Source organism: Phalacrocorax aristotelis, chromosome 23, assembly GCF_949628215.1.
Source record: "Phalacrocorax aristotelis chromosome 23, bGulAri2.1, whole genome shotgun sequence".
Taxonomy (NCBI): domain Eukaryota; kingdom Metazoa; phylum Chordata; class Aves; order Suliformes; family Phalacrocoracidae; genus Phalacrocorax; species Phalacrocorax aristotelis.
In genome coordinates this window covers 1,818,732-1,830,477 of record NC_134298.1, presented here as the reverse complement: position 1 = coordinate 1,830,477, position 11,746 = coordinate 1,818,732, and the positions used below count along the sequence as shown (strand labels likewise).

Here is an 11,746-nt window from a genome sequence, read left to right as displayed (position 1 = left end):
GCCAAAACGAAAATAGAATTAAATTTTTTGTTTAAAGGATCAATCGCAGTTTAATGGAAAGAAAGAAAATACCTGCTACACAATCATGCAACAGCCAGAATCCTTATTGCACAAGAAAATAAAAACGCATCCTTTTACATCTAAAACAAATGCCTATTGCTACAGTGACAAAAATGGAGAAATTAAGAGTGGTGGGAAGACTCCATTTGCGCAAAGGGAAACCTAGACATCGCCCTTTAAAAATAACCCCCAAACTTTTCATTAATTACTGGACAAATCTGAAGAAATTATGCTTAGAATCAAACATGCAGTCATGGCCAGCTCAGCAGGGCGAAGGGTGAAAAGGAAGGAACACACGGACACACAAATCCCATAGCTAATAATTAATTAATTCATTAATCAGTCATAGAAAGAGAGAAGGGGGGGAAGGAGTCTTACCACCAAATTGGGTAACCGGCTAAGACCTTTGTGCCATTGAAGAGAAAAGATAAAATTAGTCCAAGCAGGTGGTAATCCATTAGTCCAGGCTGGTGCAAGGGGAAAATCTCAGTGAAGTTTTCAGAAAAACATTAAGTGCGAAAAATGAAGAATCCCCCTCCTCCCAGAAAAAAAAAAAAAAAAAAAAGAGTTAAACAAAGTCCCTTGTAGTGCGGATGACTTTCTGGCTTGTCAGAAACACACCTCTCCAAGCCTTTTCCCTGTAGATCATCCAAAAGCGTCTATTAAAAAGTGCAGGGCTTGGGGATGTCAGCAGGCAGCCAATCAGACCGCATGGCCCAAGGTAAGGGATGAGTCTCAGCTCAGGGCTGTCAATCATGCTCTCCTCCCCCTCCACCCCACAACTTTGTTCCTAGCCCTCGCTTCCACAGAAAAACCCTCTTTGCAAGAGACTTTACTGGGGCAGTGAGATTTTTGGTGGTTGTTTTTTTAAATTATTTTTTATTTTTTTAATTTTTGGTTTTCTTTTTCTTTTTCCCCCCACTTAGAAACCCAGGATGCACAGACCCTGCTTTCGGCTTCGCTTGCCAAGACTTTGCAAGGTAAGGATGAAGGGTGACTGTGATTGCTCTTAATCTCACGGTGGGGGTGAGATAGACAACTTATTCTTTAGATGGAGAGGGAGGTGAACATTAACCCTTGCAGGAGACAGAGCTAATGGGAGCACCAAAGAGGATAATAACCCTCTGAAAGTGTTGATGTGAGCCACGTGGGCAAAACTGGTTATAAACTTTAATGAAATCTGCACTGCTGAGGTTTTTCAAAGCATGTGTGTGGGATGGATGGAGGGGGGAGAAGCAGTGGCAGCCTGGTTTTCTGTTGAGAAAAGAATGCTGTGTCATGGCAAGAGTGGAGCAGGCAGACGGGAAGATGTCCCATTAATGAATTTCTTGTGAATCGCATCTCTGGATGCCAAAAGATGAAAATATTATCAAAAAAACACACACGTAACAAAATAATTGCAAGTATTATCACTTCTCTATAGAGGTTGCCTGCTGCAAATAGACCCAACAAAGATTTCCCTTGAAAATCCTTGTTATTGCATAGAGACACTGTTTTTACAGGAGCTGTTGTGTCAGAGTAGCACATCTAGGGATGACTCAATAGAATGGGACAAAGAAATGGGAGAAGTCAAAAACGGTGCTTTGCCCATAAAGCGCTCTCAGCAATCACAGCTCTATTGCCTGCAGTGGAGCTGCCCAGTTTATAACCACCTGGAGATGAGGTGCTTCAGGAGTAGCCAGCAAACCAATTTCTTGCAGAGCAACGGCTATAAGAGAGGTCCAAGGTCCTGTCTTGGGCAGCCCAATGCATCTCATGGTTTTGAAAGTCATAGACCTTCTCCTGACACTAAGGATCTGGGTACAAATGCAGCCCTTGTTGCTAATTACTGGGATGCACCTGCCTCGTGCCTCTTTCTTAATTCCCAGCTCTTACAGATTTTAGTGTATTTGGACACGGAGTTAGTGCAGAGCTGTTCTCATAAGTGGTAATTGGTTTTCTGGCCATCATGCCTCCAAGAGGGAACATCCACCAGCTGTTCGCCCTGCACCTTACCTCTTCATCAGTCTCTGCATCTGCTGCAAGGACTAGGAGGCCAAGCTTCTCCAGGTTTAATCCAATGGGTTTTCCAGCTGTCTATGACCCATCATGGATGTTAAACATGGTTTGATCCTCTTGTGGGATTTCAAATCCCAAAGGGTATATTAGGTATGGCCTATCCTGGCAAATCTCTTACTTGTCACCGAGCTATGCTTCATTGAACAGAACAACTTGGGTTTAAGAAAGTGATTACTTTAAAATGAGCATTTGTAGACACATGGATCTTTCCCCCTAAATTAAACACTACCTGGGAATCTTCTCCAAATCTTGGACTCTATTGTCCATGTTTTTAGCTATGAAGCATGGACCCTGGCATGGGCCTGAACTTGTACAGCCCTGAAGAAATTTTAGTCACAATTTGGGATTAGTGTGGAACAGGAACTATTCCAAATAGACTCTTAAGGTGTGCCCCACCTCTTCTGGAGGTTAAGTGAGTTTAGCAGGATGGATGAAGGCAGTCCCTGTGTCCCTGTGTCTCTCTCTGGTTCCAGTGCCAGGGGATGGTCACAGGCACTTTTAACTTACAGATTAAAGTCAGCCATGGAGTATGTGAATTGCCACTAAAGAGCTTGTTAAGTCTATCTAGAAAAAGCAGACTTTAAATTGCTACACAGGTTTGTACCTTTGTTGGTGGATGTTTTGGAGCTGTACAAAGAGAATAAGGATTAAAAGTACTGAGCAAAAGCATTTCCATCATTAAAATGTCAAACTGTTAGAGGCAGCGAAAGGAAAGACTGAAGTGAGATATCTGGGGTGATACACAGGTGACTCACATCCCATGGAAAAGGGCAAAAAAAACCCCAACACTGCAGAAATCTAGTTGGGGAAAGCTTTTGAAATCTGAATCAAATGACTGTTGGTCCATGCGTGGACACTCAGCCAGACAACAGAGAAAAAGGATTTCCCCATCATTAAGGTCTTGGTGCTTGGGACCTTCCTGTCCACCAGACACCGGCAAGCATTGCAAATTGCCCTTTATCCATTTCTTCATGCTAGGATTTATAAATCAAGCCACTAACAATCTACAAAGTGCTGCTTCTGCAGACAACCAAGTGGGGGAAAGTGACCCGTGACCCAAGACCCAGACCCCCTTATTGGCTATCGTGCGTTGGGCAGAGGTCTCAGTGTTGCCTCAGGAAGTGCTGCAACACAAAAGCAGCAGAGATGCTAAAGCACCCACCCACCCCCCAGTAAGAGCCCAGCATCATATTGATGTGGCTGCAGACAGGCTTTGAAAGACAAACAGCATGTTGGTAAAGATTTGATCCTGAGCAGACTAAGTCAAGGGAAAGCTCTCTATAGACTCTGACAGGTATCTGATGAAGTTCCACGAGTTGCCTGTACTCCCACACCTTTTAACTTGTCCCATCCATTGCTCGTTGTGTTTGCTCTGAACATTATGGACTGTTTGTCCCAGCATCATGAGGAATTCATGTAGTCCTACCTTTTGGGAAGAGACAGTGTTTTCAGTGTTTCCGCAGTTGCTTTGGCTTGGAGATCTTGTGAGATCCTGCAAGTAGAAGGTACTTGTTGTCTTTAACCCTATTCATAAGTGAATCTTGGCTCCAAGTTTCTCCCACTGAATTGAGTAGAAAAATGAGTAGAAAAACAATAACAGGTTTCAGTTGTGTCTTCAGTTGTATCAGCCTAGATCCCCGAAGCCTTAAAATGGTAGGCGTGTCTCACCAAGGAGTATGACCTGTCTGTCTCACAGGGATGAAGACTACGTTGTCTGTGAAATGAACAGACTTACTTTCAGTCTTCTCTGCTGTGAAATGAAAATCTGATGCGTACATGCTAAAATTATCCTGGGGATATTTTATGCTAGCCTGAACAAATATTTATAAGTTCTACAGCAAACATTAATTTTAAAAGTAATTTCTAAGAGCAAATGACAGTTATCCAAAAGAGTGCAATTTCACATTTTCACTCATAGGTACCTCCTTGTGCTGCTGACTGACAGTTTTATTTACTGAGGGCCTTTTCTATCACATTGGTCTGTCTAGTTTGGCAATATTGACTTTTATAGACCAGTTTCAATACGTCCAGAAATGAAAAAATTTGAGGAAGCTAGGGGTTTGGCTGCTCAAGAAAAGTCCTGTTGCCTTTACAATGTCAGTATAAAGGTCCTTCTGTATTGTGCTAACATTGTGGTACTGCAGACTCAGCCACTGCAGGTGCCAAGGCATCGGGAGGGATGCTTTGGTTTATTCTAACGACACTCCAGCAGAGGAGCACTGTAATCACATTGAAAACATGCCTCTTCTTCCCCTCAGTGCTCTAATTTTTGCCATTTTTTCCTTCTTTTAGCTTGTCTTCCTTTCTCCATTAGAATCTACCATCAGGAAGGAATCAAGTGCCTGGGGAAGGTGACAGAACCATGGAGTCTCCTGGATTTGTTCTTACCATGCATTTCAACATATGTTTCAACACTGATGAGTGTGAGCCACCAGGAACTCAAACCCTTCCTGGTGCGGTTAAGCTGCCCTTGGTGGAATTACTCCATCATCAGTGTGACATGAAGAGGATGACTCAAACCGCACCGCGAAGGGCAAGAGATGGATGATCTGGGATGACTTGACAGAGGGAGTTTAGATGCCTGATTTGGTGTGTTGGGGAAGGCAGGGAATGTACGAGACCTGTGTTCCATCGTACAGCACTAAGCAATAGTATCAGAGCGCTTGATTTGCAGGTCGACTGCGGTTCAGTGGTGGAGGGTGGCTTAGTTGGGTGCTAGATGTTGAATTGCACATTTGGGTGCTTCTGGGCATGGCCAGAAACAGAAACTGAGAAGGGGGTCCCTCAGGACCTTTAGGGGGTCCTTTAGGGGGTTTCAAGCCTTAGAAGCAGCTGAGTTTGTTGTTTTGAAGACCTATATTTTGGACTTAGTACCTAAACTTACTTGTTCCTCATTTTTCTTGGCCAAATCTCCTCCCTTCTAGATCCTTATGTTCCCTCTGGCTCCAACAGCCTGTCCTGCTCTGCTCTTTCTGGTTCTTCATAGCTTGGTTCATGGTGGCTGGGCACACCGAGGCAGTCATTATCTGGAAACAGTGATCCGGTATTAACACCTGACAGAGCGATTTAAAGGGCGTCAATGGGTATTACATCACTCCTGATCTTCTTTGGAAAGGAACATCTTTCTATATTTCCACGTATCTTCTCGATGTGCTCCATCACCAGTGATCTAGGGGTATACTCCAGCACGTTGACATTGCATGGACCAACCTAGCATACCCCTCACTCCTGTTAGGTGCATCATCTCCATGTTTACTCCAGAAAAGCTTTAATACTCTCTCCAGGAAAGCTCAGGTCTTATGCAGGGTTGTGGGAAGGCTGCCTTCCACGTCTGCCTGCCCGTTATGGCCAGTGGAGCACTGCCTGCAGTGTAAAGCTGCTTGGTGCCTGCAGGAGAGGTAGCCACAGGGGAAGAGTATCCACTCTGAAAGGAAAATGGACCCTCACCTGTTCAGATGAGCAGCATGATGTTGTTTCTAACTGATACTTTTTGGAAATTCCACTTTGCTGAAGACACAGGTATAAAGCAGAGGAAAGTCAGGCTTTAGCTGAAGGTTTGGTGGGTGCTGAGAGGATGGTGGTAGAAAGCTCTGAGTTTAGTGAAACCCTTCAGAGTTGTTTTTAGAGTTTTAGGAATAACTTTATGGCTATTTTTTTCCCTGCAAATAGCCTTACCTCACTTCAATTTTTTGCAAACTATTCTAAGCTCATGTCATAGAAATCCTGCACTTACGATATTTTTTGTCTTCCAGAAAAGGTAGAAACCATTTTGAACCAAATTTTGCTGCAATATACCAGAAGGCCTTGAGGCTAAGGGACTGGGACTTCTGGGTTGTTGTGGTTTTTTTGTTTAGAAACAAAAGATGACATTTCTAAAACGTTGGTGGAGTAACCTGCTCTAGTACCTGATGTAATAGCCAAACTCAAGAAACTTGGGTTGTGTTCTCAACTTTGCCAATGACTCCTCATATGATTTTGATGGCTCAGGTTCCTTATCTATCCCTGTATTTCTTGCTTGTAAAACTTGGGAAATAATTGCTTCTATGCATATCCTATTATCTCCTTCAGAAGGGAACTGTCTCTCCCTCTGTGCAGACCTGATCCAGAACAGCAAGGGACAGCTATGAATCACAGACTTAATATTTTTTATTATTAACAGTACTGCTGTTACTGAACATACGGGCAGAACTGGAATACCAGTCCTTGTATTTGAAGGGCAGAATGAATGATAAATGGTGCTCCCTGTGGTTTAGTTTTTCTCCCCCTTTTTACTCACATATATCTTGTTCTGTGGCCAGAGGATCATAGGAAAGACGTGAAGTGAAAATGCTGACTGCTTGTTTCCCACCATTGCCAGTAAGTCAGAAATTTTTAAGGACACTTCGTCTCAGTGCCTGGGTGCCACTGAACTGGGGCTGTTACAGACTTTGAATAAAACCACCTTTCTTTCACTGACACCTACTTAAATTCCTTTAGCACCTCACAGTTCAAACTCTGGTTAGATATTCAGATCTTTCCTCTGTCTTGCCATGGAGATCTTGAGAAAAAAATCACCTAATGAAGCCTTAAGATGCATGGATTTTTAGTGACTATGACAACTCAGAACACAGAGAGCTGGCAATGAAACCCATCTCAAACTTCAGTAAATACAAGGACATAAATGTTATGTTTGACTCGCACAGTTTTACCTGAAATAGTGTTGGCTCACATTGCACCATGTGGGGACACTGCTTCCGCAATGGACTTAGAAAGAGGCAGTACTTGTGATGAAGCTTTAAAGTCTTCTATTCTTCTACCCAAGTCATCCCTACTGTCTTCTGAAGTGAAGGGAGATCTGTGTCTGGCAGAGTGGGACACCTGTCCCATCAGCCCTCAGTTAGTAGTGGGAAAACTATTTCCAGACAACCTCCAGCGTCTGTTCAGTCTTCACCCGAGCAAGTTCAGCAGGCTAATGCCCAGTGGAAAAGGTCTCAGGAGGGTTTCTTGCACATTGATGTGATTTTTTTCATCAATGTGGAGCAATATCTCAGGATACCGGAGAGGCATGACTAGGATGCTTTAGTATGTGTAGAGCCCTGACTGGCCGACACATGTGTACATGGTCTACACATAGGTGAATGTGAGCAAGCATAGATGGTGGCGGGTAGATAAGGATGTGTAGGTCAGTGGTCATAGGTATATAAGGCCTTGCTGGTGGGGAAGCAGCCTCAAGGCATGTCCATTATAAAAAGCGCTGTATAACTAGTGCATGGTGTCTCTCTGAAATTCTGTAGCTCAGGACAATTTTATACCTTGTAAAAGGTGAAAACCACCTTGTGTGTGAGGTCAGCCTTGCTTTATGGGAGAAGCAGAGCTGCCTTTCGCAAAGTTAGTTAATCTAACTAACTGGACTAGCTGAGCGTATGAAGAAACTGTGCCTAAGGTCTTGGGCTTGTTTGAAGACAGTTCTGTCTACTTTGACATCTAGAGGAATGGATCCTGGGGATGAGGGGAAGGGATAGAGAGCAAAGAGGGCAGAGTCATTCCTCTCCCTTCCTTCTTTCCCCAAGACTCCAGCCCAGCAATATCCTGGAGGCTGAAGAATAGATGGTGAAAAATGAGACCAGATGTTTTTTGCTGCAGGCTATGACTTCCCATGATGATGTTGTAGCTGGAAATCACGGGGCCCTCTGACTTAGGCAAGTGCTTGTGTTGTTGGAGCAAAAGGAGCCGCATGCGTTTACATCAATGTTGCGTATCTCCTGGGCTGTTTGGTCAGCCATGCTGTAGGGTAATGGTAGGCACTGCCACTGGGGTACCGCTAGGACTGGAGATCTCCTTGCTGAGACTCTGCCAACTGCCCAGGCTGAAGTGCCCACCTATAATGTCCCCTTCTACTCACACTTCAGTCCTGGGCATGCCAGCAGGGAAGTGTCATAGCCCAGCACAGCCGACACAACACAAGAGCAGGGTTAAGCAATATTCTTTTGCTTTTTTTGCACAGCTGTAAGGAGCTGCATCCCCCATGCTAATGGTACTGCCAAAGGTAGGGATTGATGACACAGATCTCAGTCTTTCTTGCATCTTGGGTTATCACCTGCACTCATAGAGTGGGTGTGAGACGCATGCTGGATCTGGCATTGCTGTGCATGGCCAAGACATTGATTGTCTTAGGGCACGGTGCTCCGCAGGCCCCCGGCAGCCCTTGCTGTGCCTGAACACTTGGTGCAAGAGGAGCTCTGCTCAGACTTGGCCTGGTTCAGCTATGTGTGGGCACGGCAGAGCAGGGATGCCAGGTTGGGATTGTCCTGTGCCCCTTCTGAGAAGGCTCAGCCTGAAATATCAGACAATCACAACTTTTGCTTGATCACTATGAGGATGTTGGGCTAAAACATAAGAAGATAAAATACTGGGGAGGCATGAAGTGGCAGGGATGGGACAAATATCCTGACAGGAAGCTGGGCTGGGCTTTGCTGAGCTGGGGCTGGGACTGAGCTTTGTTGAGCTGAGGCTGGGCTGGGGCTGAGTTCGGGCTGGGCTTTGCCGGGCTGGGTCTGAGCTTTGCTGGTTCAGGGGATGAGAAAAGGCGAGGGCAGCTGGCTGGAGGCAGACAGGAGGTCTGGAGCAGTGCCTGCAGAGCAGCCTGGTGGGGATTCAATCCGGGAAGTTTTAATGACACAACAACAACAACAACAAAAGAGGAAAGGGGGGAAAGGAAGAAAAGGCTCCTGCAGGGCTGGTTGCCACGGAGACCCCAAGGAAGTTTGAACCAGTCCTGCTCTTTTCACAGCCGCCTTTGAGCCAAGGAGGGAATTATGGCTGGCGATAAAAGGAGACATGTGGCCCTTTGCTCACAGGGACCGGCCTCTGCAGTTACGAGTCTTCGGCTCATTTTCACCCTTGTCTCCTCCTGCAATTATACATTCGGATCTCAGGAAAAAAAGCAAAATGCAAAAAAGAAAAAAAATCTAGGACAAGTTGTGCACCCTTTGCCCTGGGGACCCATCCCTGCAGGGCAGACCACTACCTCTTTCAGCCCATTATTCCCCCCTCCGCAATGTGCCACCCCCATTTCCTCTGTAGTTATTAAATTTTTACATGTTCAGAGCTGATAAACAGCTCGTGCCGTCTGTCGTCACACTAACCCCTGCAACGATACACCTTCCACAAGGAAAGGGGGGGCTGAAGACCTTTTCCAGGGGAGCTGGAAACAGTTTTCTTGCTTGCCAACGCTCTTGGATTTTCAGGAGGGATCTGGCTGACCAAATGCCAGAAATTAAAGTGAAAGGGAAAAATTCAGCTGTGTGCTGCCTCCTCCAATTTCTTCAGCGACAGTTGCGTAATGCAAGCCCCGACGACATTGTGTTGTAGTGCTCAGGTTATGCTCTTAGATCTTCCTCATCATGGAATTAGAGCTGGATACTTGCACTTCCAGTTGATGGTGAAATATGCTGCAAAAAATCCTGCTCAGACCCATTTGATGTTATACACAAGGGAAAAAAAGGCAAAGGGAAGGCAGACGTGCCAGCATGAGGAATGAGTGTCCTGCAGGCATAGCACAGCACTGGGAGCAAAGCATTTCTCAGCCTGCAGCTCTCCCCTCCTGGCCAGTGGACTCAGCTGGGTTAACAGAGCCCAGTCCTCCTTTTTCATGTGTTGTCAGGGGTTTTCAGGTCTTCTTGGACCCTTGCTGCAGAAGTGTCATGGTGAGCTATGAAAAAGCAGGTATGGCTGGGCACATGGGGTGGTGACTGAGGCTGGGGTCTGCTCTCCCTCCCAACCCTGAGGACATTGCTCCAGGGCCCACTTCCCCTCTTGTGCTGAGCTGTGCTGTTGGATGCTGTGACGGGAGTGAGGCAGCAGGACAGAGGGGAGAGGCTGGGTCAGGGTGGGTAACCTGCTTCTGGCTCTCACCCTACAGTAGCCTTCTGCTGCTGACAGCAGAGCTACCTGCAGCCAAACACTGAATGGGACTGGAGGGTCAAGGTGCCAATGCGGGGGCTGGACTGATGGAGTTGATATGACTGTGCAGATCTGAGTTTGTTTCCATCAGCTTCTTGGATTTCTTTTTAAACCCAGAACTCTGTTTGAAGGGAACTTTTTACCTGGAGAGATTGTGGAAGTTTTGGAGACTCAGGCAGACAAAACCATGGGAAACCTTCTGGCATGGGAAACCGTCTTGCTTTCAGCAGGAGGTTGGATTGGAGATCTCCAGAGGTTCCTTCCCATCAGCACTTTGATGAGTTGATGTTGCTGCTGTATTGCTTCACAAGTTAATTAACTATTTAGTCTAGGTTTTGTGCATGATAATAACACAAAACACTTAAATAGTCCAGAATACCTTCACAGGAGTCATCTGACTAGTGGGTTACAAAGCCAAGGTCCTGCTTATTTTATCTCCCAGGCTCCACGCAGCAGGTAAGGTGTGTGGCTGGGCAGCTAAACACCCTGCATGGTGCAAGCAGAATTATGTGCCCTGGAAGTTGTCCTGAAAGCGGGTACCATCCCGGGATCATGGTAGAAATTCAGACATGAACCCTGCCTGCTGCCAGAAGCTGAATGACAGCCACCCATTTCCAGTGATGAATCTCTCTGCTCATGAGGAACCTGCCCTTAATGAGGAAAGCTAATTATCATTAAACGAAGAGCATCTGGAACAATTGAGAATTATTTGGACAGGTGTTTTTAGACATGTTTTTGCCTGCCTTTTCCAGGTTTTAGTGTTCTGGGTAGCTCTGTCTCCCATTCCCACTGCTGCCCCTGGACACAAAACCATTGCATCCCACCCTCCTAACACCCAAACGGGCTTTTATTTCTCATCTCCTACCATGGTCCTACTTTGCATAGTACCTGATGATTTCCAGGCTCTGTGCTTAGCACTTTTGCAGTGTCTGAGGACACTCCTGCCTGCTGTCTTCAGACAAAAATAAAAGGAACCTGTGCCTCTCACAGTGTGTGAGCATCATCCTTCCTGCCATGTAGCTTGGTGTTGCTGTTTAACCTGGCAGGCAGCTGAACACCACGCAGCTGCTTGATCACCCCCCACCCCAGTGGGATGGGGGAGAGAAATGGAAGGGCAAAAGTAAGAAAACTCATGGGTTGAGATAAGAACAGTTTAATGATGATGATGATGATGATGATGATGATAATAATAATAATATTGTCATGAAAAGGAAAACAAGAGAGAGAAGTGAAAGCCAGGGAAAAAAAACCAAGTGATGCAACCACTCACCACCCACCAGCCAACACCCTGCCAGTCCCCAATCTGCAATGGCTCCCCCCCGGCCAGCTCCCCCCAGTTAATATACTGGGCATGACATCATAAGGTATGGAATGTCCCTTTGGCCAGTTTGGATCAGCTGTCTTGGCTGTGCCACCTCCCGGCTTCTTGTGCCCCTGGAAGAGCATGGGAGGCTGGAAAAGTTCTTGACTAGTGTAAGCACTGCTCAGCAACAACTAACAATGACATCAGTGTATTATCAACATTACTCTCATACTAAATCAAAAACACACTGTACCAGCTAGTAGAAAGAAAATTAACTCTGTCCCAGTCAAAACCAGAACACTCGGCAAGCGTGCCACCCTTGGAAGTCTTATTGTCATGGGCAGGTGGAGCTTCCTGGAGCTAAAAAGCTACTGGAGCCCCATT

At 45.8% G+C, this 11,746-nt stretch overlaps 1 long non-coding RNA gene across 1 annotated transcript; it reads left to right on the top strand.

Annotated features, from left to right (window-relative positions):
- The first annotated feature begins 340 nt into the window (after positions 1-340).
- Positions 341-11,035, top strand: LOC142067833 (uncharacterized). The gene is made up of 3 exons (XR_012664152.1): positions 341-781; positions 987-1,040; positions 4,411-11,035. It is a non-coding gene; the product is annotated as an uncharacterized LOC142067833 (long non-coding RNA).
- The last annotated feature ends 711 nt before the right edge of the window (positions 11,036-11,746 follow it).